Source organism: Panthera tigris, chromosome E2 (assembly GCF_018350195.1).
Source record: "Panthera tigris isolate Pti1 chromosome E2, P.tigris_Pti1_mat1.1, whole genome shotgun sequence".
Taxonomy (NCBI): domain Eukaryota; kingdom Metazoa; phylum Chordata; class Mammalia; order Carnivora; family Felidae; genus Panthera; species Panthera tigris.
Window position 1 is genome coordinate 37,162,362 of NC_056674.1, and position 26,033 is coordinate 37,188,394.

The window sequence follows — 26,033 nt, forward strand, 5'->3', positions numbered from 1 at the left end:
ATATTATATATTATATATATATATAATATATATATATATATATAATATATATATAATAGATTTGTGAAGCTTGTTTTATTTATTTATTTATTTTTTTAATTTATTTATTTTGAGAAAGAGCATGGGCAGGGGAAGTGCAGAGAGAGAGAGGGAGAGAATTCTAGGCAGGTTCTGAGCTGTCAGCGTGGAGCCCCATGTGGTGCTCGATCTCATGAACTGTGACATCATGACCTGAGCTGAAACTAGGAGTCGGGAACTTAACCACCTGAGCCACCCAGGCTCCCCGTGAAGCTAGTTTTAAATAAGAGAAGTAATATGAGTCCATTTGGGACTTTTGCAAATTGCAGAAATACATGAAGGTGAAATAACACTCATCCATTCATTATTTTCCCTAATAGTATTACTATTAAATTATAATACTATTACTCTGCTATATTACTATACTATATGATATTATAATACTATTACAATTATTCTATTATTTTAAAATAAATTTGTATTATGGATAGGTTGTATTGTGACTTTGCAATTTACATTTTTGTTGTTCAGAATACACATTGCCGTGGCAAAACAAAACCAAACCAGCAAGTACACGAACAACACAATAACAAACCCCTTTTGGATAGCATCACTCTACATTCCCTTCCCCTGTAAAGAAAACTATAGCCAGACAGACGTGAAGGCTGTGACAGCAAATTTTATTCAGCACTATTGCAATAGGAGAAAACAGACCCCCATATAGACTGGGCTGGATTTTGAATATAAGAAGGATAGTGGGAATGTACAGCCAAGGAGCCGGGGTGTTGGTGAATGAAAAATTACAAAGAGAAAATTTTATGTCTGGGGAATTTTGGCTGAACTGAATAACAGGATTCCTGCTGAAGGCAGGCCAAGGTTATCAGATACCAAGGGTGAGGAGTGAGGAATTCTGAATTCTGATCACATGTGGAGGGGGATCAGCTATCAGGCTGGGGATTTGGGGGTATTGTTGTTAAACGGACTTAACAAGTTCTTGCTAAAACTGGACTTTACAAGGAAATGCACAGATGGGCCTAGGAGAAGGTTCATGAATCTGATTAAAATTGGGTCAAGCAAAGAATCTTTTTCTTTTTTTCTTTTTTTATTAAAAGAGAATTTTTAATGTTTATTTATTTTTGAGACAGAGAGAGACAGAGCATGAACAGGGGAGGGTCAGAGAGAGGGAGACACAGAATCTGAAACAGGCTCCAGGCTCTGAGCTGTCAGTACAGAGCCCGATGCGGGGCTCGAACTCACGGACCGCGAGATCATGACCTGAGCCCAAGTTGTTCGCTCAACTGACTGAGTCACCCAGGCACCCCAAGCAAAGAATCTTTTCCATATCAAAGAGATAAATGTCAGAAGAAGGATATAACACAAGTAAAATGTGACAATTTTCTATTGTTGCTAGTGTTACTATTACTTTTGAGTGCTGTGTGTTAATTACCTACATGTTAAGTGCTTTACTGAAATATTTTATTCTGCAACTAGTTTTCTATATTCAGTAGAATTATCTTCCCAATTTTACAGTTAAGAAACTGTGTCAGGGTGTGCAATCACTTCGGCAATTCCACACAGCTGCTAAGAATAAGGAAGGTTTAGGGGTGCCTAGATGGCTCAGTTAGTTAAGCATCCGACTCTTGATTTCTGCTCAGGTCATGATCTCATAGTTTGTGGCCCTGAGCCCTACTTGGGATTCTCTTTCTCCTCTCTCTTTGCCCCTCCCCCTGCTTGCAGTCTCTCTGTCTGTCTGTCTGTCTGTCTCTATTAGGTAATTAAAAGTGTTCTATGAAAAATGATCAACTATTTCTTAGGTTTTCCTCTAAGTTGAAACCTTTCCTGACAGGTGGCAACTAAATGTACTGAGGTAAAGGGAGTATAGTTTGGGGCACATTAGGTAAGTAGTTGACTCTAGAATACTCTCTTTGTGACTGGCTCATCTTAGAGTGAGGTTTGGGGGACAACTGGAGTAATGGCATGAAAAAAAGAAGACCAGGGAAAGCAGTGATGGGAAGGGGAAGGCAAGGGCACTTTGACTTTCAATGGTCATTTCTCAGAAATCTATTTTGAGCTGAGTTCTGTGTTAATCTTCTTTTTGTTATAGTCCTTGACAATTTGGGGAGAATTTTCCTATATATGACCTGATTTGATCCCTGCAACAAAGCTCTAAAGAAAGTACAAGGCTTCTCCAGTTACTAAAGAGAAAATGATGCTCAGAGAATTAAACTACATTCTCTGCAGACACGATAAGGAAACTTTGACTTATCCAGCATATATTTAATTTAGCACTAAGTGCCGAGCACTGTGTTAAGATTTTGAGTTTCCTAATAACTAAGAACATAAAGTCTGATTAGAATCATAGGAGCATTGCTCAGATTCTTTAATCATTAACTTAGTTATGCTGCTGGTTTTTTTTCAGAGCTATGTATAACAGTTGTCATTTTAGTTAAATTGTGACATTACTGCCATCTCTCCCCTGTCCCCCAGGGACTTCATACAGGCTGAAGGCTTCTGAGTTTTAGAGGGAAAATCTGATGGTATTAGCTGAGCATTCCTTCAAAATTGTTTCAGAGACAATCTGACTTTGAAAGTTTTGGACCTGGTAGAGGTGTATACATACTTCAAAATGTGTTGTAGCTACTACAGTAAACTCTGGATGTTCTCTTTAGGCTCTTTACAGTCCCACCTATGTAGCGACCACATTAATGTCAGTATCTAGAATTTCTCATGTGTAGGTGGTTCTTATTAATAATAGTGGCCAAATGCAAATCATGGGCTTCATGGCACCAAACCTTTTAAGACAAAAGGAGTATAGGTTTTTGGGTCTGCATTTCATCTTCTGAAAAAGTCAAGGATCAGCTAAATAACTTATCGAAGAACTCCTAGGTAATCAGTGGGGACATTATATCATCTTTTTTCACTTTTCTACTTTTAATTAGTCACTTTTTCTACTGCTGCTAGGTGCTTTATATTCTGAGTTTCCCCTTCTTTCTTTTAGAAAAGAAAATAAAAATGCATCATTTATTTTTTTGTCTTTTCTTCTCTCTCCAGGACCACATGCATCCAGCTTCCTGTTTGATCTCTTGGAGAGCCCTGGCAGAAGATCAGACGGAGGTAGGAGAATGGTGTTATATAATTTTTAAAACTGTCTGTTTTTTGTCCTGGGTCTCTGGAAAACAACTTCTAAAATCTTGGACTTTCATAAAAGTATCTTTGCCATTATGGTGAGCCCTTGGGACCACTCCTGAGTTTATGTTCACAAAGAAACTCATAGTGAGCCCATAGATAAGTAGACTTGTACATAGTCATGATGGAGGATGGCCATCTTTGAGTCAAATGGTATCAATCCAACCTCCTAACCTCCATGGAGGCTAGGAGGACTGAAGGTTGAGTTCATTCATGTGGCCAGTGATTCAGTGAATAATGCCTGTGTGGTGAAAAGCTGATAAAAACACTGAACATCTGACATTTGGGTAAGGTTCCTGGTTGGTGAGCACATCAGTGTGCCTGGATGGCGAAGAGTCCTGACCCTTTAAGGAAAAGATAGAGTTCCATGTGTAGGACTCTGCCAGACCTCTCACTGTACCCGCCCTCCTTTCTTTCTTTCTTTCTTTCTTTCTTTCTTTCTTTCTTTCTTTCTTTCTTTCTTTCTTTCTTTCTTTTTCTTTCACTGGTGCTTATTTGTATCCTATCATAAAATGGTAATCATAAGTAGAATGCTTCCCAACTCTGAATCTTTCCAGTGTGTTATCAAAGCTAAGGGGGTACTGGCACCCCCTGCATTTGTAGCCCACTAGTCTGATGTGTGGGTGACCTGGGAACACCAGAACTTATGGTTGGGGTCTGATGCGATGACGGTTTTATTGAGGATAGTGTTTTCAACCTGTGGATTCTTCCCTAACTCTGGGAAGCAGGTGTTAAAATTGCATTGAAGTATGGCGGATACTGAAGTATAGGTCTGTGCTCAAATATGCATACATCCTTGTGCTGTTTTTGCATGTCTATCCCTAGTTCTTTTGTGCTTTTGTATTTAAGGGCCAGCATCTATGACCTTTTTGGACTCTCATAAAGCCAATAGAGCCTCCTTGACCAAATTATGTATTTAATTATAACCCTCAAATTTATATGTTGAAGCTCTAACCCCCAGTACCACAAAATGTGGCTGTTTCTGCATAAAGGACCTTTAAATATGTGATTAGGTTGAATTGAGGCCATTAGGTTCAGCCCTAATTCAATCTGAATGGTGCCCTCATAAGAAGAGGAAATTTGGACACACAAAGAGACACTAGGAGTGCTCACACATGGCTGAAAGACATGTAAGCCCAGGGCAAGAAGGCCACCATCTGCAAGCCAAAGGCTTATGAGGGCTCCTAAGACACCAGACCCGCCAACACCTTAATCTGGGACTTCTAGCCTCTAGAACTGTGAGAACATTAATTTTTATTGTGTAAGTCAACTAGTCTGTGGTATTTAGTTATGCAGCCCTGGCAAATTAATACAATCATATATGCAGAAAAGTAGGAAATACTTAAGAATGTGTTTATTTATGGTTGGCTCCTAACTTGCTGACTAGCACACTTGTCGAAAGCCCAATTCTTTTGGCCTTGAGGCAGCACAGATTTTAGAGCCTAACTTACACCCCATACTTCCCTACAGGTTCATGCTGAAGCTAGGATGTTGCCTGAAATTGTGCCCTTGCTTGACTTCTTCTCCCCACTCTATCCCTGCATTCTCCTGGGAGCATTTTGTTAGTAAATCACTTAAGTTCAAATTCTGGTTTCATAATCTGATTTCTGTGTAATCCATTTTAGGAAAAGGTATTTATTCTGCTGTCTCCCTTCTTCTGGCATCACCCTAGGCTGGCCAGACCCTTGATCAATATTTACTCCTCCTCTCAAGTTTGTCAGGCTGCATAAGTCTCTACTTCTAGGTTTACTAACCTCTCCTTTAGCCTGCCTTCTTGACCTAGCAGTGGGAGCACCTCTGTTGACAAGTCTCTGGAGCACAGCTATATTTCCTGGGGTTTCCCGACACTGAGCTCACATTATGTCAACAGAAAATTGGAAATATCACAAAGCATGAGAAAATATTGGTATTTGTAATAATTTAGTCTGATTACAAAGTCTTACTTTGTTGTTGTTGTTATGTTTATGTCTTAGTTAAGAGAAACTGTGATAAAGTAGATAAGCATGTGGATTCTAGAGCTTTGCCACCAAGAGGGAATTTAACCGGGGGTGTCTAAGGTACTTTATTTAGTGTGCTGTATATCAATATCTCCGCCTATCAAATAGGAATAATAATATCCATTTCATAGGGTTTTTTTTTTTCTTAAATTGAGTTAATATGTCCAAAATAGTTACACTTGTAGGTACTCAAATTATAACTTCCTTTTGTTGTTATTGTCTAGTGAATAGAGTATTAGAGCATTTTTAGTATTTTAATAGTATATTTTTAGAGTATTTTTAGAGTATTCTTGAAGATAGATATAAGAAAAACCCTTTCTCCTTTTTTTTTTAATGTTTTTATTTATTTTTGAGACAGAGAGAGACAAAGCATGAACGGGGGAGGGTCAGAGAGAGGGAGACACAGAATCTGAAACAGGCTCCAGGCTCTGAGCTGTCAGCACAGAGCCCAACGCGGGGCTTGAACTCACTGACCGTGAGATCATGACCTGAGCCGAAGTCGGACGCTTAACCGACTGAGCCACCCAGGCGCCCCAACCCTTTCTCCCTTTAAACCTCTTTCTGTGTCCAACAAGTGAAAGTTTACCCCCCAGCCCCCCTTCTTCCAGAGCAGACCCTGTAGCAATTGTTCCAGTAGATGCTTGCATTTATTTAAAATATATTTTTGTGTAAGACATTGGTCTAGACACTAGGAATATATTAGTAAACAAGGCGAAGTGTAAGCCAGTCATAATACATATGATACAAGTAAACAGTGGAAAGGTTCCAAGACCACTGCTTTTCCATTTGAGAAAGTTACTAGGCTAGGAATTGTTGATTCCCTTTATATGGGAAGTCAACCACAACCTCCAGGTATTAGTGGCATTTGAGAAAGGCCTTGACATGAAAGGAAATCCAGTCATGAAAGGGACAGGATGAAGGACTTTTAGGCAGAGAAAACAGCAATTGCCATGGCCCTGACTTAGGAAAAAAAAAAATTGTCAGGAAAAAAAAATAAAGTAAGAAAATGATAAGAAGTAAACTTCAGAGCTCTCTGACCCACATAAGAGAGTTCTCTTGATATGTTCCTTATATACAAATAAAGCAATTGAGTTCATATTAAAACAACAGCATATAATAGTCCTCTTAGCATAAAACTTTTTGAAATTTTCCTGCAATGCTCTCTATGTAAAATGAGCTGATCAGATTACTGAGTGAGAGAGCTACCCACGTAACCTAAAAACAGATTCACTTACCCATATCTAGAATTTCACATATTTGGATGATTTTGTTTAGACTAATTCTGAGTTCTCACTAAGACCAGACAAGCCCAGGGAAGCCAAAATGAAGAGCAAAATGTCAAATATCTGTTCACATTTGCCTTGAAATAACTTCTAGGCAGTAACTTTGAAATGTGTAGCGGCTCATTCAATCCACATTCCTTATCAGATCTGTGTTCTTCTCCAGTTCTGTAGAGATGAATTTAAAATTTTCCCAGATAAGATTTGGCACTGAACTTCTAAATGTTCATCAAAGATAACACTGAAAAATTCAATTATGCTCCCCGTTTTTTTTTTCTCCAAAAGGAAGAAAACCTTGCCATAATCAGTGGAGCTATTTTTAAATTGCAGGAGGGCAGAAATGAAGGTACAAATTAATGAGCTGATGTCATATTAATGTAGTCTTTTTGATCCTGTAATCATGAGCTCTTTACAAATCATGTTTGGTTTCAAGATTGTGATTCGAGACTCCTGGTTGCAGACATATAATTTAAATACCATTAAAGGAAGTTCCAGATGTTTCAGGGGAAACATTTCTTATATTTAAGAATGAAACCACAGAAGATGATCTTGTCTAACTAGCCATGTGCCCATAGGCAATTTGCTTTCTCTCTCATGGCCTTAGATGCTTTATTTGGATTGGTTGATTTCCACAGTTCCTTGAGTTTTGACATTGTATGAAAAGTGTCTATGATTGATAAATATAGAAAAATAAATCTGAAAACAAAAGTCTCAGAATAAGGTCAGGTGATAGACCTAGTAGTAGTATTTAAAAACAATCAATCAAGAGCACCTGGGTGGCTCAGTTGGTTAAGTGTCTGACTTCAGCTCAGGTCAGGATCTCATGGTTTGTGCGTTGGAGCCCTGTGTTCGACTCTGTGCTGAAAGCTCAGAGCCTAGAGCCTGCTTCAGATTCTGTTTCTCCCTGTCTGTCTTCCCCTCCCCCACTCATGCTGGCTCTGATTCTCTCTCTCTCTCTCTCTCTCTCTCAAAAATAAACATTAAAAAATTTTAAAAACAAAAAATAAAGTCTAGGTTACACATTTTTTCTTTTTTTAAGGAATGAGGATGGTGTCTGTCATTCTACTTCAACATCCTTACTGCTTACATACTGATGTGTCCACAGAGTCCACGCTTCTAAATGTAGGTCACACTGGTTTGTGATGAGGGTGGATCAGAAGCAGGACCTTTATTAGTTCCTCAGCAGCTCCTTCTAAATCTTCAGGATCCCTCCACTAGGTAGGAAAGCTTTTACAATAAAACATTTTTGCTAAATGTAGGAAAAAAAAAAAGAGGGGCGACAAGAAAAGGAAAACAACCGAACAACAAAGAACTTGACATTTAAAAGTGATTTGAAAACAAAACAAAAATCTGAGTTATAAAAAAGCCAGATCAAAATGACTCTGCAGTCAGAAACAGTTCCTAAGAGGAAAGACAAAATAATATTTTCACTTGTGCAAAAATGAATGTTTTTGTTGTTGTCTGAATATTCTTCATTAGGTAGAAGCTATTTATTTATTGAAGGTCAGGAATTTTAGCTTAAATGCTGGAACAATTGGATAAAACATGTAGTGTGATTTCTTCAAGGACCACTCAAGGAATTGTTCCTTCTTTGTGGTTTAAACTCTTTCAGTGGTCCTTTTTTTGACAGATGTGTGGTCATGAATATTTATAGCATTACCAAACATGAAAAATAAAATGTTTTGTCCTAGCCCTATAATGAAATATGTATGATGCTTTTGGAAGAAATAGGGAGAAATGGTAAACAATTATTTATCTTTGAAACTCAATCTCTGGTCTGTATTGGCATATAAGACCATTGAATGGTTTCATAGGGAATAGGTTTATTAATTCCTTCTTTTAACTTACACCACTTTAGTTATCCTTGGTAAAAGTCATCTCCAGTAATGAATTCCATTGCTTCACAATCTATTAAAATTTTTAGATGTTCTCTTAATTGTAAATAGATTTCTTAGGCATCTGAAAGATGAACAAAGCACAAGTAGATGAATGCAAAATATAAAATGTTAGATAAGATCTTAAACTAGGTCAGATTGCCTACATCTTTTAATTCTGATGTTGTCTTTCATATATGTTTTCACAGTTTTATTTAGCAGGAGGCCATATAGTTTTCAACAGTCTCAGTCATAAACCCATTAGATGACCAACATTTAATATTAACTATAATCTGATCATATACATACACATTTGTTTTATAGGCACATGCTCACTTTATAGGGACAGTATTTTTCCTCAAGCTCAAACTTCTGGGATATCAAGGCTGAGTTGTAGGCGATACTTTTAAAAGATGTGTAGTTCCCTATGAGGAAACAGGAACATGGCCAATGATGGAAAGAAGGAAGAAGAGCCAACCCAAGTTTCTGTAATAAAGATGGTCCACTAAGTGCATCTGGTTACTGAATCTCATGAATTAGTCTCTGGGAGAGAGGAGGAGTGGGGAAGAATGAATATACAAGCATTTATCTTTCATCGGCTAGTGATCCAACCATAGGACGTAAACTCCAGCCCCTGCTTCTGGGTTTTGTGTATATGGGAGTACAGTGGTGTTTCCCTGTGCCCCACATGTCAGCATCAACAAAAGAAGCGTCAGAATAGGGAGTGACAGGCAAATGGGGCCAGCATGTGAGTTGCATGTGTATTTATCTAGTTTTAGTCTATATATACTGGCTCCAAAAGCAGTAGCCACAAAAAAAGAGATAGGCTGGCGTGAAGTGAGTAAGTTGTTCAGTTAACTGCAGTGAACTGTGGCATTTTCCTTTTTATTTTTTTAATGTTTATTTTTGAGAGAGATAGAGACAGAGGAACTGAAGCACGCCCACACTGGTAGCAGTGATCCTGATGCTGGGCTTGAGCTCATGAACCATGAGATCATGACCTGAGCCTAAGTTGGATGCTGAACCCACTGAGCCACCCAGGCGCCCCATAATGAACCGTGGCATTTTAAAATCCACATAAGGAGAATAGTGCATGGTGTTTGTTTTATTTCTAATACTATTGTCTTTGAAACTATTCAAATATAGCAATCCTTTTGCAACTGTGGATTTTTAGGTCACTTATATAAACTGTTTATGCTTCTGCAATGGCAAGAATCCTGGATCAGGCATGCGTAAACAATTGCAAGTTAAAGTTCGTGTGTTCACATTGGCATGGCCATGCTTTCTCACAAATACCATCTTTGCATTTGTGAACTTTTGGGTTTCTCGTATCCATCCTTCATCTTTTGCCTACTGCTCCCCATGAGCAACATTTGATAATTCTACAACAATCATGTATATATGTGGTAGTGTCATATAATTGTTCGGTTCTTAAAAAAAATTTTTAACATCTTTATTTATTTTTGAGACAGGGAGAGACAGAGCATGAACAGGAGAGGGTCAGAGAGAGGGAGACACAGAATCCGAAACAGGGTCCAGGCTCTGAGCCGTCAGCACAGAGCCCAACGCGGGGCTCGAACTCACGGACCGTGAGATCATGACCTGAGCCGAAGTCGGCCGCTTAACTGACTGAGCCACCCAGGTGCCCCAATTGTTCGGTTCTTAAATATCACCACTGAATAATGTGTCCCACTTAGCAATTGTAAAATACTGCTTCCAATTGAATATATGTCAAGTTAGCTTTTGTTAGTTATTCAGTTAATATAATGTATAGCCTCTGTTTCAGATGACATGTAAATATATGCACCACCAAAAATTAAAATGGCGTGAATAGTGGAGCGAGGGGATTGAGACAAAGGGAATTTGAGTCAGAAAATATGAAGACAAAAAAAATTAGCATGCAAAATCCATACCTTCTTTTTTCCTCCTTCTCTTTCTCTTCTTCCTCTTGTTTTTATCCTTTTCCTTCACCATTTTTTTCTTAGCTAAATGTGAGTTATGTTCCTTATTATTTAGTCACACTTTAAATAGACTTTGATGACAAATCAAATGGTTTCATTAGTAAATAGGTAATGAAATAACTTTGGGGCCATAAAAACAAAACTTCTGAATATCCCCCGGGCTTTTATGCAGTTCACTCTGAATTTATGATATAAACCTGTCCTAGGAATAACCTTGATACAAAATATGCGTTTCACAACTTAATTAAACTCCTGACAGCATGAAGTTACCACATTTCTAGACATGTTAACCAAGCTAAAGCAAAGAACAATGTTTACCTGAATTTATCCGAATGAATTCTTTTAAAGAAACTATTAAAATGAGTTATTGTATGAATTTCAGTAGGGAGAAAACTTGCCCTTATCTGAAATGAAAATCAGGAAAAACACAACATCCTCGCTTGCTCCTAGAACCTTAGCAAGGAGTTGCATTGTGATGGAGATCCAGGCAGAGGACCTCTTAAACATGTGTGCATTGCTTCAGTATAATCCCTGCATTACTGGAACGATATCCAAGATCTTCTAATAGTATTAGTTCTAATCATCTTAAACCGTGCTCTTTTGCTGCTGTTACTGCAATAGAGCTTAGAAGTAGTTGGACTCCATCTAAATTTTCCTTCTATTAGAATGAAATACATATGTACTCCCCTGTTTTTTTGCCCTTCCAGGTTACTTTTATGTTGCTTTAAGAAAATGTAAATAGAAGCTTTGATGGAGTTCATAACACACTATTGGAAAATATGGCATCTTGGTATATTGGATATTTTAAGCCGAAGATTTAAGTAGGGGAGTCACTTGGATCTTTGTACCCTTTTTCCCCTGAGATAGGTCATAAAACCCTCCCATGAGAGGTGATCTCTCTATACCCAGAGGAAAGGAACATCCTTATCTTCCAAGACAAAGAGATGCTCAGAAAATTCCTAACAAACAAGCCTTGTTAAGTTTCCTCCACTTTACTGTAATCATCTCACACTCTGTACATATCTTATTCTTCCAGGACAGCCTACTGTAAAAACATTCAAGTCTATTTCTTCCGTGTTTCATTTGCTTTTGAAGGCTCCCATGTCACATAAACTTAAATACATTTGTATTCTTCTCTTTTGTTAATCTTTTTTTATCAGTTTAATTTTTAGCCCCACCCAGGAGCACTAAGAAAGTTAAGGAAAACCTTTACCTCCACCACTGCATCAATAAAGTAATGCTTTTTGTGAAACTGTGGCTGGTTGTATAAAAAATATTTTACAGTCAGATGTCAACGATATGGCCATCATTCATGAACCTTAATGTAATGTCTTCTGGTCACAGTTTTCTGAAGCCAGGAATTTTAGAATGACTTTTATCAGACCAGAGAGCCTAGTCAGGAAATCTTACCCTCACTGTTCATGGGGAGAAGTCTGAAGTTCATGAAACTTAAAAAAGTCTGACTTGCTTTAGGTTTAAATTCCCCAAACTGTGTTTTATTCCTACCCAGTGACATCATTTACCCCCCTACTAAGGTATGAGAAGAGTTAAATCATCTATTTCTTTTGACAGAACAATAAACTGAATTTTTAGTTTTGCAAATGACTCAACTCAGAATATTAAAAAAAAAAAGGAAAATATATTATGGTGATTATTCCAAACCTGGAGGAATTTTCAATAATTTTAATATTCATATACTTCCTCTCCTTTTAATTTTAACATATGTTTTCCTCACTTCAAATGTTTTCCCCCTTTTTTTCTCCCCAGATTTTCAGAAATTAAATTTTTATTACCTTAATACACATGTCAAAAAAAAAAGATATTCCACTCAACTTCCTTTTGAAAATAAAAATATATGTTTTTAAGTTATTCTATCAAAGATTTAGACTCAAAAGAATTACTTTTTGAGGCTTTTCAATCCCCTAAGATAAACTTTTGCAAATGCCAACAAGGGGTTTTTAAATATTGTGGGTAAACAGGTGCAAAGGAGACACATTCTTTAAACATTTTTTTTTATCCTTTTCTCAATGAATAGTAGTACATTAATACTTCAGGGAACTAGGGAAATTATTATGTTCTTAAAAGCAGGTACCGTAACAAAATATATGTGTGTAAGTCATTTTGTGAGGGAGTTGGGGGCAAGGAGAGAAACAGAAGGTAAAAGGAAGACAGAGACAGAGAAACTCTTCCCTCCCAGCCAACTGAGGTACTCCTAATCTCCTAAGAAATGGTGACAAATAGGAAAGCACTGGTTTCCATAGTTGCCACATTCAGTTGGATATGGGCATCCCATTTTTTTTTTATATATATAACAGAACGCAAAATTTAGATCTCAGAGGAAGAATCAATGAAAACTCTCTTTATGAGTTTGGTGGGGTTTTTTTGTTTGTTTTTTGGTTTTTGGTTTTTGCTTGTGTGTGTTTTTTCTTTTTTTTTTAACCTCTGTGAGTAACCCAGTGTTCTATAGAAATTAAAATTCTGAGTGCCTGGGTAGCTCAGTCATTTAAGCATCTGACTCTTGATTTTGTTTCAGGTCATGATCTCATGGTTTGTGGGATTGAGCCCTGTGTCAGATGCTGTGCTAACAGCATGGAACCTTCTTGGGATTCTCTGTCTCCCTCTCTCTCTGGCCTTCCCCTGCTTGTGCTCTCTCTTTCAAAATAAATAAATAAACATTTTTACAAAAAGGAAATTAAGATTATGAATTGCATTAGAATTAAGGCCAGATAATGTGGCCCACATTTGAATTTTAAATCCGCACGTGGTTGCCTGAATTTTTTACTAAACTTTAGTTTATAGAAGAGCCAATGATTCCTTGTGCTCCAGATCAAATACTGTCAACTACTTATTTGATCATATGCATTGGGTTTTTGATTTAAATAATCGAGCGGTGCTTCTGATATCTGACCTGCTTCTTGCAGCTTTTCTGATTATGGGGGCCATTATTGGCTCTTGACCAAGACCTAGTTATAGCAGCTCTTTGAATATAGTCAATCCATGAATGGAAATTTAAAAGAAAGTCTTCATTCTGTTTTAGAAAAAGTTTTCCATCTTGTATTTCAAATAATCAAGTAGATAACACTGTGCTTGATATAATAAACCATCATCCACAAAGAAGGGAACATGGATTAATTGGTTTTATTATTTCCTTCTATAGTAGGTTGTTAGCACAAATGGCCCGATCAGTGCCCTCTCTGTATTCCTTCCATTCTGATCTGTGATGCTGGAGCTTCTCCTATCAAGAGGTGGAGTGTGTTTCTTCACTCTTGAGTCTCTTCTGGTCTTATTGCTTGTTTTAAGCAGTACAATATAGTGTTTGGGACATTTTGATAACTTTGAGCCCAGGGGGTTATGCCAGCAAAGACGAGCAGAACTGAAATTTGCAGGAAACCTACATAAGAACAGTATGGATGAGCACAGTCTAAATTGCCACTCCACAAAAATGAAAACTAAATAAATTATTTTAAGCCATTATGCTCTATTGCTCTTCACTATATAACAAGAGTTAACTGACACAGTTTCTATTTTATTTTCCACTGAGAATTTTTCCCTAGATTACTCAGAAGTTCAAAGCCTAGCAGACTTTCACTATTTGTTTAATTTGATAAATTTCCTTAGCTCTTGTGTGCCCCCACTCATTCATTCAGTCAAGAGATACCTGACAAAGCTTCTGCTGTATGCCAGTCACTTCATGGGTGCTTTGGATAGAGTGGTGACCAAGGTAAAAGCCTATCATTTACAGTATTTTCATTCTAGGAAGATGGTAATATCTATATCTTAGGATTGCTTTGAGGCGTAAATTTGGTGATGAATATATAACACACAAACACATGAATGCAGTTACATCAACTCCCCCATCGTTTTCAGGTGGAAAGAAATGATTTTCCTAAGAATCATTTTCCTAAGAATCATTTTCATAAGGAATGATCTCTGATACAGCTTTAGAACAAACTCTGCTATTTAGCTGAAAAGAGCAGATTGAGTGACTCTACCATTATCATCTATTGTTTAATGTCTCTAAATTATGTTTGCTTTTTTGGTAAAACATAGCTAATGCTTCTAAAATGTTTTTATTAGTATAAGTCATGTCCCTTGTTCTCGTTTGTCTTAACATTATATATTTACTTGCAGTCTCAGAATTTCTGCATTCACTATGATTTCTAATTAATATTCTAAGAAACTGAATCAAGAATATAAAATCTTGGTTAAGTTGTTTTTGATCTTTCATCAAGATACCTAAAGGCATGTGAATGGAACCCTTTTCTCTAGAGCTGTAGTTGGTTCTATGAAGACGGTTACTGGGCCATTCCCCGCATGAATTTCACAGATTGCTTAGCTGAACAGACAATATCCAGGAACTTGAGATCATTAGTCATTTCATGGAGGGAAGATTATGGCTTTCCTAGTCGAGGGATTTTGCCTCCCACAGAATTTGGACACCATTATAGAAGTAGGCCTCATTGTTCAGGGACGTATGTGCAAGTTACTTTAAACCTGAATTCATAATTCCCCTGATGCATGTATGCATATATGAAATGTGTTCCATTAACAGAAATGATTCCCCAAAAGTAAAGAACCATCACATTTGTCCAAGCCAGTCATCATATGTATCTACTAAGAGTGCAGTTGTATAACAAGTGAATGAATATGTTATATTTTCTGGAAGTATTCTAAAGGAAAAAAAAGCCCACAATGTATGTTCTGTATACACATTTCATATAAGTCAGTTTTTTTTTCACCCTTGGCACTATTGATATTTGGGGCTGGATGATTATTAATTGTGAGGGGCTGTTCTGTGCATTGTAAGACGTTTTAAGGACTCCTAATTTTTTTTTTTATTTTAATGTTTGAGAGAGACAGAGACAGAGCAGGAGCAGGGGAGGGGCACAGAGAGGGGGAGACAGAATCCGAAACAGGCTCCAGGCTCTGAGCTGTCAGCACAGAGCCTGACGCGGGGGCTCGAACTCACAAACCGTGAGATCATGACCTGAGCCGAAGTCGGACGCCCAACTGACTGAGCCACCCAGGCGCCCCTAGGACTCCTAATCTTAACCAACTAGATGCCACTAACACCCTGCCACCAATTCTAACATTCAAAAATCTCTCTCTCTCTCTCTCTCTCTCTCTCTCTCTCTCTCTATATATATATATATATATATATATATATATACACACACACATATATAATATATGATATAATATAAAATATTACATATACACATATATGTAATGCATGTATATATGTATATAATTTATAAAATGTATCTAAGTGTCTAAAACATAACAATTCTACAATAAAATTATTATAATATTTTATTCTGGCTAAGCAAAAAATGTTAATGAGCATTTGGTTAGAGATGGAAAGGCAGATGCTGGTGAGGGAGCATGCAATTTAAGGAAAATATTATGAACAATGCACAAAACCCTTGAAGTCCATTTTGGAAGTGAACCCTATTTCCTTGTTTTTGATATTCACAATTAGACTTTTTTTTTCTATTTTAAAAATTTTTTTCTATTTTTTATTTAGTAAAGAATCTTTAAGTTATATCTTATACTTGATATGCTTATGTAACCTTGTTTCTTTTCATTCCCTTCGCTTCTAATCTGTGATTAGACTATTTGCTAATACACTTAGTCATACAACTAAAGTGTGATTTAAGTGATCGCCTTTAACTTGGAATATGAAAAGACCTTGTAGTAATGAAAGTATAGGGCGGCAGAATCTTAATTGATGAGATATTTGTGTTCTTTTTTAAAAAATTTTTTAATGTTTATTTATTTTTGAGAGAGAGCGAGCAAGCAGGGGACGGCAGAGAGAGAGGGAGACACAGAATCTGAAACAGTCTCCACTCTGAGCTGTCATCACAGAGCCCAGCGAAGGGCTTGAAATCACAAATAGTGAGGTCATGACCTGAGCTGAAGTTAGACACTTCACCGACTTAGCCACCCAGGTGCCCCCCCACTTTTTAAAAAATTTTTTTAATGTTTAAAGATTTTTCTGTTATTCATGATGTATAATATGTTTCTCTGAGTCTAAGTGACTCTGAAAGAGCAGGTATCAATAATAGGACTAAGGAAGGCATGAGAAAGAATTGGCCTTGGAGAAGTAATGATGAATTTGATAACAGACAGGCTGAGTTGGTAAATTAAGCCATATACAGGGGGCTATGCACCATTGACCCCAGCCCTTCATCCCACACTTAGGGAAACAGGAAAAATGTAGTTGTTGAAAATGTAATAGGGATATGATGCTCTTTCCTGTCTGTAACCTTTTTGTTGATTGCCAGTAAAATGGCAAAAAGAACACTTACATGAGGAAGACTTGAATAGCTGATATCAAATATATCAAATGAACCTGAAGTTTTATACTTGGATATATACACACACATATATGTTCATATATATTTACATACACATTTATAAATATTTAAATATATATTCATATATATTTATATGTTCATATGTATTTACATATATAGTGTCTCATCTCTGTATACATGCATAATCTGTACATATATATTCTTATACTTTGTTAGACATAGTACATAAATGGCACTGTATAAATCGATATCTAGAATGTATATCAAAATAAAACTTTGTACATTAATAACTTATACAGAATAAATATTTTTATTACAGTGCAAATTTCAATTGTATTTTTCAAAATGTAGAGAGAAAGAAATTATTTTCTCTAGTAGACTAAAATCGTCTTGAAATCAAGATTTATTTTTAAGTCCTAGTTTATTGTCTTCATAACCTCTATGCTTTTCATATTTTTGCTGATGTTTGTTGAGCTCATAGAGTTTTTCAGTTTAGATATGCCTAATTTTAGGATGTCAACCACAGCTATTCAAATACTCATATTATTTAACCTCCTTGATTCGCAGTTTTCCTTTCCTTCTGTGAATTGGTGATAAATTTTGTTCTCAAAATTTCATTATGGTGATTAAATAATAAATTCATGAAGAACATTTAGTGAAACATTCATTTCAGTGTAGGTGCAGGATACATGTTTCTCCCTATGTCCTTTACCCGCATTGAACTGGGAAGCATAAATCAATGTCCAATGACATACGGGAATAGAGAAAATTGCATTTTCACATAAGCAAGTTTCTGGTAACTTATTATAACTTAGGGACAGTTTTTTTGGTGAAAACACATTTCAAATTATAACTTGACTTCATATAGCTTGGGAACACTAAATACATCATAACACACACACACGTACACGTGTGCGCACACACACACACACACACACACACACACGTTTACAAAGACAGATGCACAAGAAGATTTCCATTACAGCTGCATTTCCCCAGGGGACTCACCTGACCTGGAAGGTTTCTATAAGTTTCTAAAATATGTGAATTTTTTCCTGAAGGTATCAGAGAAAACATTTCCAAAATGCCTCACTGTGAGAAATAGAATCTAGTTCTTTGGTGCTTTTGGGGTACACACCACATTGTGGTAAGGCCACTTTAGTAGACCCACAGACTTACTGCTCACTTATGTAGAGAACTCATTTCAAAAACCAAGGCCCAGGAAACAACTAAAATAAACCAATCCTCATTTTTAGTCAGCTTTTGCCTTACACTTTTGTGTTTCTGTTTTCTCACCTTATTCGTCTAGTTTTTTTTTTTTTTTTTAATTCATTAATTGAGCTTTGCTTTACTTACCCAACAGGATCTTTACTCTGACTGCGTTCACATATACATACCTCTATGTTTATAACACACATGCCCCTTTTTCATTGTGGTCCCTCTGCATGTCTGTCTCAAATAGTAGTTGATCATTTTCTGCTACATTTGGGGAATATTATCAGATTGCTTTTTGGCCATTTTGCACTTAGAATGTGTAAATGTAGAAATTGAGTATCTAAAGAGTAAATATTAGTTTAAGTTTTATATTAGTTTTGTTGCATATGGTTTTTATTGAAAGCACACAATAACCACAAGAGTCAGCTATTATTAGCACCTTTTCAGAGTTGTAGAGCAGGAAACATTAGACTTAAAGGAGTCTAGTAACCTTTCCCCAAATTCACAAACTTAGTAAGAGAAGGTGTGCCTGAGTTCAGTGTTTGCGATCTTTCTGCAATTCCAACCTATGAAAAAAAAAGAGCAGAGCAAGAATTGGTGCATAGAAAGTATAACTGAATTTAGAAACTGAAGCTTTGCTGGCTCTTAATTCTAGGTTCCATTAAGAATGATGAGGAAGAAATGACTTTAAATTCCCATCAAGTTTAAAATCTATATGTACAGCTGCATGGCAGCAGCAATCTTCATTTTAATTTACTTTTATTTAGGTCCATCTCAAAGGGTTTTGACATGAAAATAAATTCTCTAAAATTAAGCTGTGACAAAGTATTGAAATATAAATGAAGACACATTGGAAAAGAAATGGAAGCACAGAATTGATTTGTGCAGTTCGGTCTTTGGGTTCCCTTCATTAATTGTTCTGTCTCTTCTTGTTTTTCATGGTATGTCCCACATAGAAAGCTTTTCAGAATGTGCCTTGACAAAGATGGGATTTTAAGTACAGACTTATTCAATACATAATAATGTGTCTCAAAATCAAACCTGGAGGAAGAGAATGGCAGAGGGATGAGCAAGTCTAATGAAGATACTCTCCACCTTATGGGAGAAGAGCATGGAGATAAAGTCAGGTGCATTCAGCATCAGGACAATGAATTAATGTGAAAGAGGCAGATTTTTTTTTTTCTGTGATCTTAAACACAATATTGTGTGTAAGTAGGTTCAATACAGGCAAGAAAAGCCATCAGTGTGAACTGAATGCCAGTGAAAAATGTAAACCTGGAATGAGGGTGACACCAACAAGGGTGGTCTGATAAATTTTGTGGAAACTGCCAGTATAATCAGCTTTCTCAGGTATACATTTCTTTGGTGGAATACCACTGACAGCATGCAACTGAGTCCCTTTCAACATTGTTGACAGTATATTTATGATCCTGCTATTGTCCAGGTTCAGTTCTAACCCAGTCCTCCTTACACTTTATGCTGTAGCAAAACTGATCTGCTTAAAGTTTCTCAAATACATTTTCCTTTTCTGATGTTGTCATTTTTGCATATGCTGCTTTCTCTGCCTTAAATTCATGACTCCTGCCTACCCTGTCTCTGCCTTCCAGGGTTACTCAAAATTTTCTTCTGTGAAATCTTCCTGAGACTCATTCAGGCAGATATGAAGACTTCTATTCAGTGCTCCTAAGACATCTTGTATTAAATTTCCCCTTTAGCAGAAATGACATTACACTGTATCTGACTATGATGTAGATTATGTTTGGTCTACACATGCCATGTTTCTACCAAGAAAGTATCATACTCTTTTGCAATAAATCTGTTTTTCTACCTCCTCAGATTACAGTTTAGTGTCAGCTTCTGCTGTTTCAACACTTTCCTTCCTTTTCCTGTTACAGACGTCACTAATCTCTCTCAGCAGGTTTCAATTGGGACAGGGGACACGGCTTCTTAATCTTTCACATTTAGCACTCAAAACTGGATTCTAAATCCAGTTAAGGCTAAAACTACAATTTTAATATTAGCATATATTTAATATTTACTATGGCATTAGGTTATTAAAATAGGTAGAGCTGTTTGCTATAGTGAGCTAGAAAAACGCCAAACACAATTTTGTTTGATCAAATTGGTCAGTTGATAGGATTATTGTTTAGTCACTCTCTGATTAGCATGTCTTCCCTGAAGTTCTTTTTTACTTCTATTCTTCTGACTTGTTCCACAAGTACACTGATTCTAAATAGTTGTGTTCTAAAGGCTCTCTCCATCACTTGCAAAATGGACATTTGTAAACATGTTGTAGATGTGAGATATTACATTGTTTATATAAATTGGCTTACTGGCTGTATAGACTTTTTTCAAAACCAGTGCAAAGACCAGAGAGTTGCCAGACCATCATAGCAGTGAACAACCTCCTAAGACAATGGGAATATGTTCAACTAACAGACTTTCTCATTTCTGTGGGTACTATATGCATGCCATTTAATAGTTTAGTACATTCCTACACAGTAATCAAAACTCTTTTCCCATTTCAGTCCCATTTCTAAATAGATGTTCTACCTAGACAGCCTTAAGATGATGTCTCTAAATTTGTGCATTTTAGAATATGTGTGTAAGACCTGCATATGTGGCCTATAAAAAGGACTCCTCCGCTTATGGACAATTTTGACATGGTATTGGAATGCAGTGCTTGTCCCTAGACCACATGTTTTTTTCTTATTTCCACTCTGGGGATGTATTTGCCCATGATTCCATGTCTATCCTATTTTATGGTGGCTAACAACCACCAAATAGCTAAGAACTTCATTTGTGCTCAAATAATGACCAGCAGTAAAAGCCCTTCAGAGAACTGATTTTGAGTGTAATATAGGTCCATCGCTTGTACTAATCAGTGAACCAATGATTCCTGCAATTCCCTGTGGTGTTTTAAAGACTAAAAAAAAGGGTTGCATTTACTACAGATGAGGTATAAAATCTCCTGGAGGTTGCACCTTGCACATGTGGAGTTTTTTTTTTTTTCTTAAAAAGAGAAATAGGTTATTCTAATAACCTGAATTAATAAGATTGCCTATCTCTACTGAGTAAAATAACTGGATAAATAACCAAACTGTGATTCCAAATAATTTGCATTTTAAAGTAATAATTGTGTATAATTATTTTACAAATAAAAAAGATATGTGGAGACTTATATAAATGTCTGAAAATTTGAACTTTGTATTGAATTTCATATGTACTTAGGAAAAAAATTCATTTGTTCCTTGAAAAGCAGGACTTTACTTTGGGCCCATTAGGATTATGTTTTCCATTGTCATGTTCTCTGAAACTGTTTAAATATGTAGTAGTTAGGAGGTACAATCTGTTTCCTGGAGGAAATGTAATTATTAGACAATAATGCAAAGACACAACATTCAGAATGTGGTGCACAAAGGTTCTTCTCTCTTTGGATCCCCGTTGGGACCATCTGGACACCAGTTTATCTGAAGCTTAGAAATTTGCTTTTGCCAGGGCTGCCTCCCATGTTTCTTCTCAATTCTTTCCTATTCCATCCAACATATACCTGCTTCTTGGTTTCCCTCACTTCATCCCACTGCCATAGATTATGTTTAGTCACTTGCTATCCATACTTCTCCTTGATAGAGTTGATGTTTATATAGGTTCATCAGTGGCCTTCATTTCAATATTATTTCTTTATAAGACAAACTTTTTTTTTGCTCATATCTGACATTTCTTATGTCATGAATCTGACAGAAGCATTTCTTTATTTTTTTCTTTATTTTTTTTAATGTTTTTATTTTTGAAGGAGAAGAGAAACAGAGCATAAGCGGGGGAGGAACAGAGAGAGAGGGAGACACAGAATTCGAAGCAGGTTCCAGGCTCTAAGCTGTCAGCACAGAGTCTGACACGGGGCTTGAACCCATGAACTGTGAGATCATGACCTGATCCGAAGTTGGACCCTTAACCGACTGAGCCACCCAGGCACCCAAAGAATTTCTTTAATCCATGCTGTGTATGATTTCAAAATTGTGGTGAGGGAAGAGGGGAGATAGGGATAGAGAGAAATAGAAAAGAACCCTAACTTTCTCCACCATAAAGTTTAATAGTAGTGATGATCACAGTGTGACTCATCTGATTGAGAGGCTATAGAACAATTTTTTCTCCCTTATTCCAATCATAGTATATTGTTTTTTTTTTCTATGTTTACAATATATTACTACTTCAGCTACTTGAGAATATAGTAATGTTAAGGAGTTAGCCAAGAAGTGCAATATCCTCTTTGATAAAACCAGCAATTAATAAGTCCATTGTGTCCAAAAGGAATCTCCCCAAACTTGTGACACAGAAGTTAGGCTTTGATTGAATGTCAAGTTTTGGGAGCAAGGAATAGAATATTGATTTGATTCCTGGACTGTTTTTTTTGTTTGTTTGTTTGTTTGTTTGTTTTGTTTTCCCTACTCTTAAGCCTGTCCAGTGGTCAAGAATAAAGAAGGTGGATGTTTAGAATCTTGGAGGTTTGAAACAATATTCATATATTTTAATGTTTATTCTTGAGAGAGAGACAGAGAGACAAAGAGCATGAGCGGGGGAGGGGCAGAGAGAGAGGGAGACACAGAATCCGAAGCAGGCTCCAGACTGAACTGTCAGCACAGAGTCTGATATGGGGCTAGAATTTAAGAGTGGTGAGATCATGACCTGAGCTGAAGTCAGATGCTTAACCACCCAGATGCTTAGCCACTCAGGCTTCCCATATATTTTCTATAACAAACTAATGTTTACTTTTCAGTTTATTTCAACAAAGAATCATTGAGCCAAGGTAGACAAGCAATTAAGTAAAGAGCTAAAATAATATCTTTACAAGTTTATTATAAATGAATATCTAAAGAAAAAATAATAAAGGATGTATTTATCACATTGCCTTTTTTTTTAAGAAGAGGATAGAAGGGATTGAGTGATTCACATTATCCACATGGGTAAGGAAAATCGTCTTGATTTTACACATTCATTGTTAGCTAGGTTCAAAAGTATGTATAGAAGCCAGAGGGGTGTCCCAAACATTTGGAGGCATTTGCTAATTACACATAATGGGAATTACATGGAAGGGGAATAATAGGTTCCAGGGTACAGATACGAGAAACATCAACTTCTATTGTGGGAATTCTAAGTTGCTAGAAGATGAAGTACCAAATGGACAGCATGTGGAGTATTAGGAAATGTGCAATGAAAAAAGAGTATGATTAGAGAGATGGAGAAAGAGAGAGAGAGAGAGAGAGAGAAAGAGAAAGAGAAAGAGAAAGAGACAGTGGAAATTAAGTGGAAGTCAGAGCATTATGAAACTTTGGACTTTAACCTTTATATGCTGCTGTTGTTGATGATGATGGTATGGATTGTTTGCTGTAGAACCATTTGCCTAAAAGAATTCTTCATGGAGAAACAAGAATGGAGGTGCTGTGACTGATGTTAGGGTGGGAAATCTCCCCTCTACAATTCGGTCAGCTTTTTCCACCAAGGTCACCACCTCACACAAACTGCTATTCATTGTCCCAGAAATAGTTCCTCAGATATGCTAAACTTCTGCTCAGCACAGTTGAAGACACACTCTACGGAGTAAAACCATGCTCAGATTTCCCTTTTTCATTGGAAAAAATGAATTAAGGAATAAAAAGGGAGAATTTAGAGAACTGTAAAACCCCGTTATTTTGTTAAAGAAGCTCCAAGGAAAATTACTGATGATCTAAACAATAAAACCACTGGTGGCAAGGGTGGAAAGAAAAAGGTGGATCAAAAACAACATGCATGAAATTTGTCATTTTTAGCTAATGTTGGTTAACTTTTTGCAGTGGTAGACAAGAAATATGTAGAAGAATCTAGGCTATCTTTGAGGTTCCTGACTTGAGGTGAATGGTAGTGTTAATTAGCTGCTTGCCCTGTAAGAGCTTGCCCTGTAACAGCCATTTGCTATTGTTTTGCCAAGAAAAATAAAAATTCATTTTACTGGATACAACAAGATACTCATTTTTATTTAATTTTATTATTTTATTTATTTTTTGGAATACATAAAAATGTTTCTTCCTATTGAGCAGAAACTATTTACTACACCCTCGACAAGATTGCCAGGAGGCATTTGTGTATTTAATGTTCCTTTAGTTCAAATATACTTAATCATAATTAAACTCAGCTGAATGGCTTTTAAAAGAAGTTAGTTGTTACTGTGATTGGCAGTTTTCTGTGCCTTTGACAACATCTAATGAAATATGCCTGGATGCTGTGCAACATTGACATATGCTAAAATTTATCTTCTATGATCTCTAACTAATGTAATGTGATTATGTTGATTCTTCAGTTTTCAGGAAGGCATGTTATTACTTCCCATTATCTAAATAAGAATGATAAATGTTTGAGATTTTCATTATATATAAACAATCTTGGAATTAGTATTCTTCAACTACTTTTCTTTTAAATGGGAGTGAGTATTGTTTTGCAGGAGGAAATATTCCGAGACAAGTAATTCATCATATTTTTCCTCAAAAGAAGTATTAAGTAATTACATAACAGATGTTTCAAATTTATAAAGAGGGGAAAGAAGAGAGTGAGAAAGTGACACTGCAGATATTATTTTGGGGGCACAAGTTTGTAGCTTGCTGTTCACCACTAGATGACCTTGAATGTTTTGTAGCCATGAGCTGTCTGGTTGTCTTCTTGTGGATGGGGAATTAGGACTTAGGATAATTCACTGTATTTTCCAGGATTCGAAAAAAATACATAAAAAATAAATACATTTGAAAGAAACTTCATCGTAGCTAAAATTGAACTGAACCTACATACCCAGCTTTCTTATATTAGGTTTGAGTTCCAAAGATGAATAGTCTTTAATTATGGAAACAATGACATAGCTTTCCTCACAACATCTAACATAAAACCTGACCTGGGCTTTTTGTATGCTTCATTCTGATTAGGCTTGGGATAAGAAAATTTAGAGGAAAAGATGGGTAACAAGTGGTTATGTGCTTTTTTTTCATAAGGAGTGCTGGCATATTCATTGATTTATTGATTAATTTATATATTAAGCCACTTTCAGCAGCCAAAAACAAAACAACAAAAACAAAAACAAAAAAACAAAAATAACTTAAAAGTCCTTCTATATCAGTGGTCCTTAACTGAGAAGGATTTGACCTCCTCCCCCCAAATCTAGGGCATTTCTGATGATCACAACTGAAGAAGGAAGCATCTAGTGGGTAAAGTCTAAGGATGCTACTAAATATTCTACAATGCACAGAGTAGCCTCATGCAACAAATAATTATCCAACTAAAATGTTGATGGATCCATGACAGAGAAATTAGGTTCTATCTACCTCAATTTTCTACTTTAAGAGAAGATATTAAGGTGTTAATGAAAAATACAGACTACGAGTGAGACATGATTAATAGCTATATGATCTTTGGCAAGTTTTAAATTATCTTGTTGTCTTGGTCTTGTGTGTATGTGTGGGTATGTGAGAGAGTGAGATCAAGAGAGGGAGAGAGAGAAAGAGAATATTTACTATATTGCTGGGTAGTTTTGTGAAGTTTAAATGAAAAAAAAATTATGTAAAGCATTTAGAAGCATTTATTTAACACATACTTTAGGTATTTTTCCTCCATCAGTGTTCTTTAGTATGTTGGTCACCATGAACTTGTTTTATAGAAATTTGTCAAATTAGACTTTTATACTTATTTGTGGAATTTTATATTTTATGTAACTCTACCCATTAACTTATAAACTCCAATATTACAGAGGCCATGCTTATTTTTGTCACTATTTTGTGCCAAGTATATATCACAGTTGCTATTCAATTGCAGGTACATAATATTTGCTAATTCAAGTGTAAATAAATTAATGAATTGATAAATTATACAAGTCATAGGGTAAGAGAAAGAAGAAAAGTTGAAAGGGGAAGAAAATGAGGAAGAAGAATCATAGAAAGATCTGTCAATAACATCATTTAAACATTTAGGTTTTATGACAATAACTGACCTGGGAAAAGGAAGACTACGAGTCCCAGTTTAGATATGTAATAATTTTATGACTCAAGGCAAGTTTCATAGCATCTAACCCTTAATTTTTCTATATAAAGTTTTCAGACTAAGCCATGATTTTTTTTTGATCAAAGAATAAATTAGACAAAGTAGTTTTTCTTCCACATGTAAGGAGCTT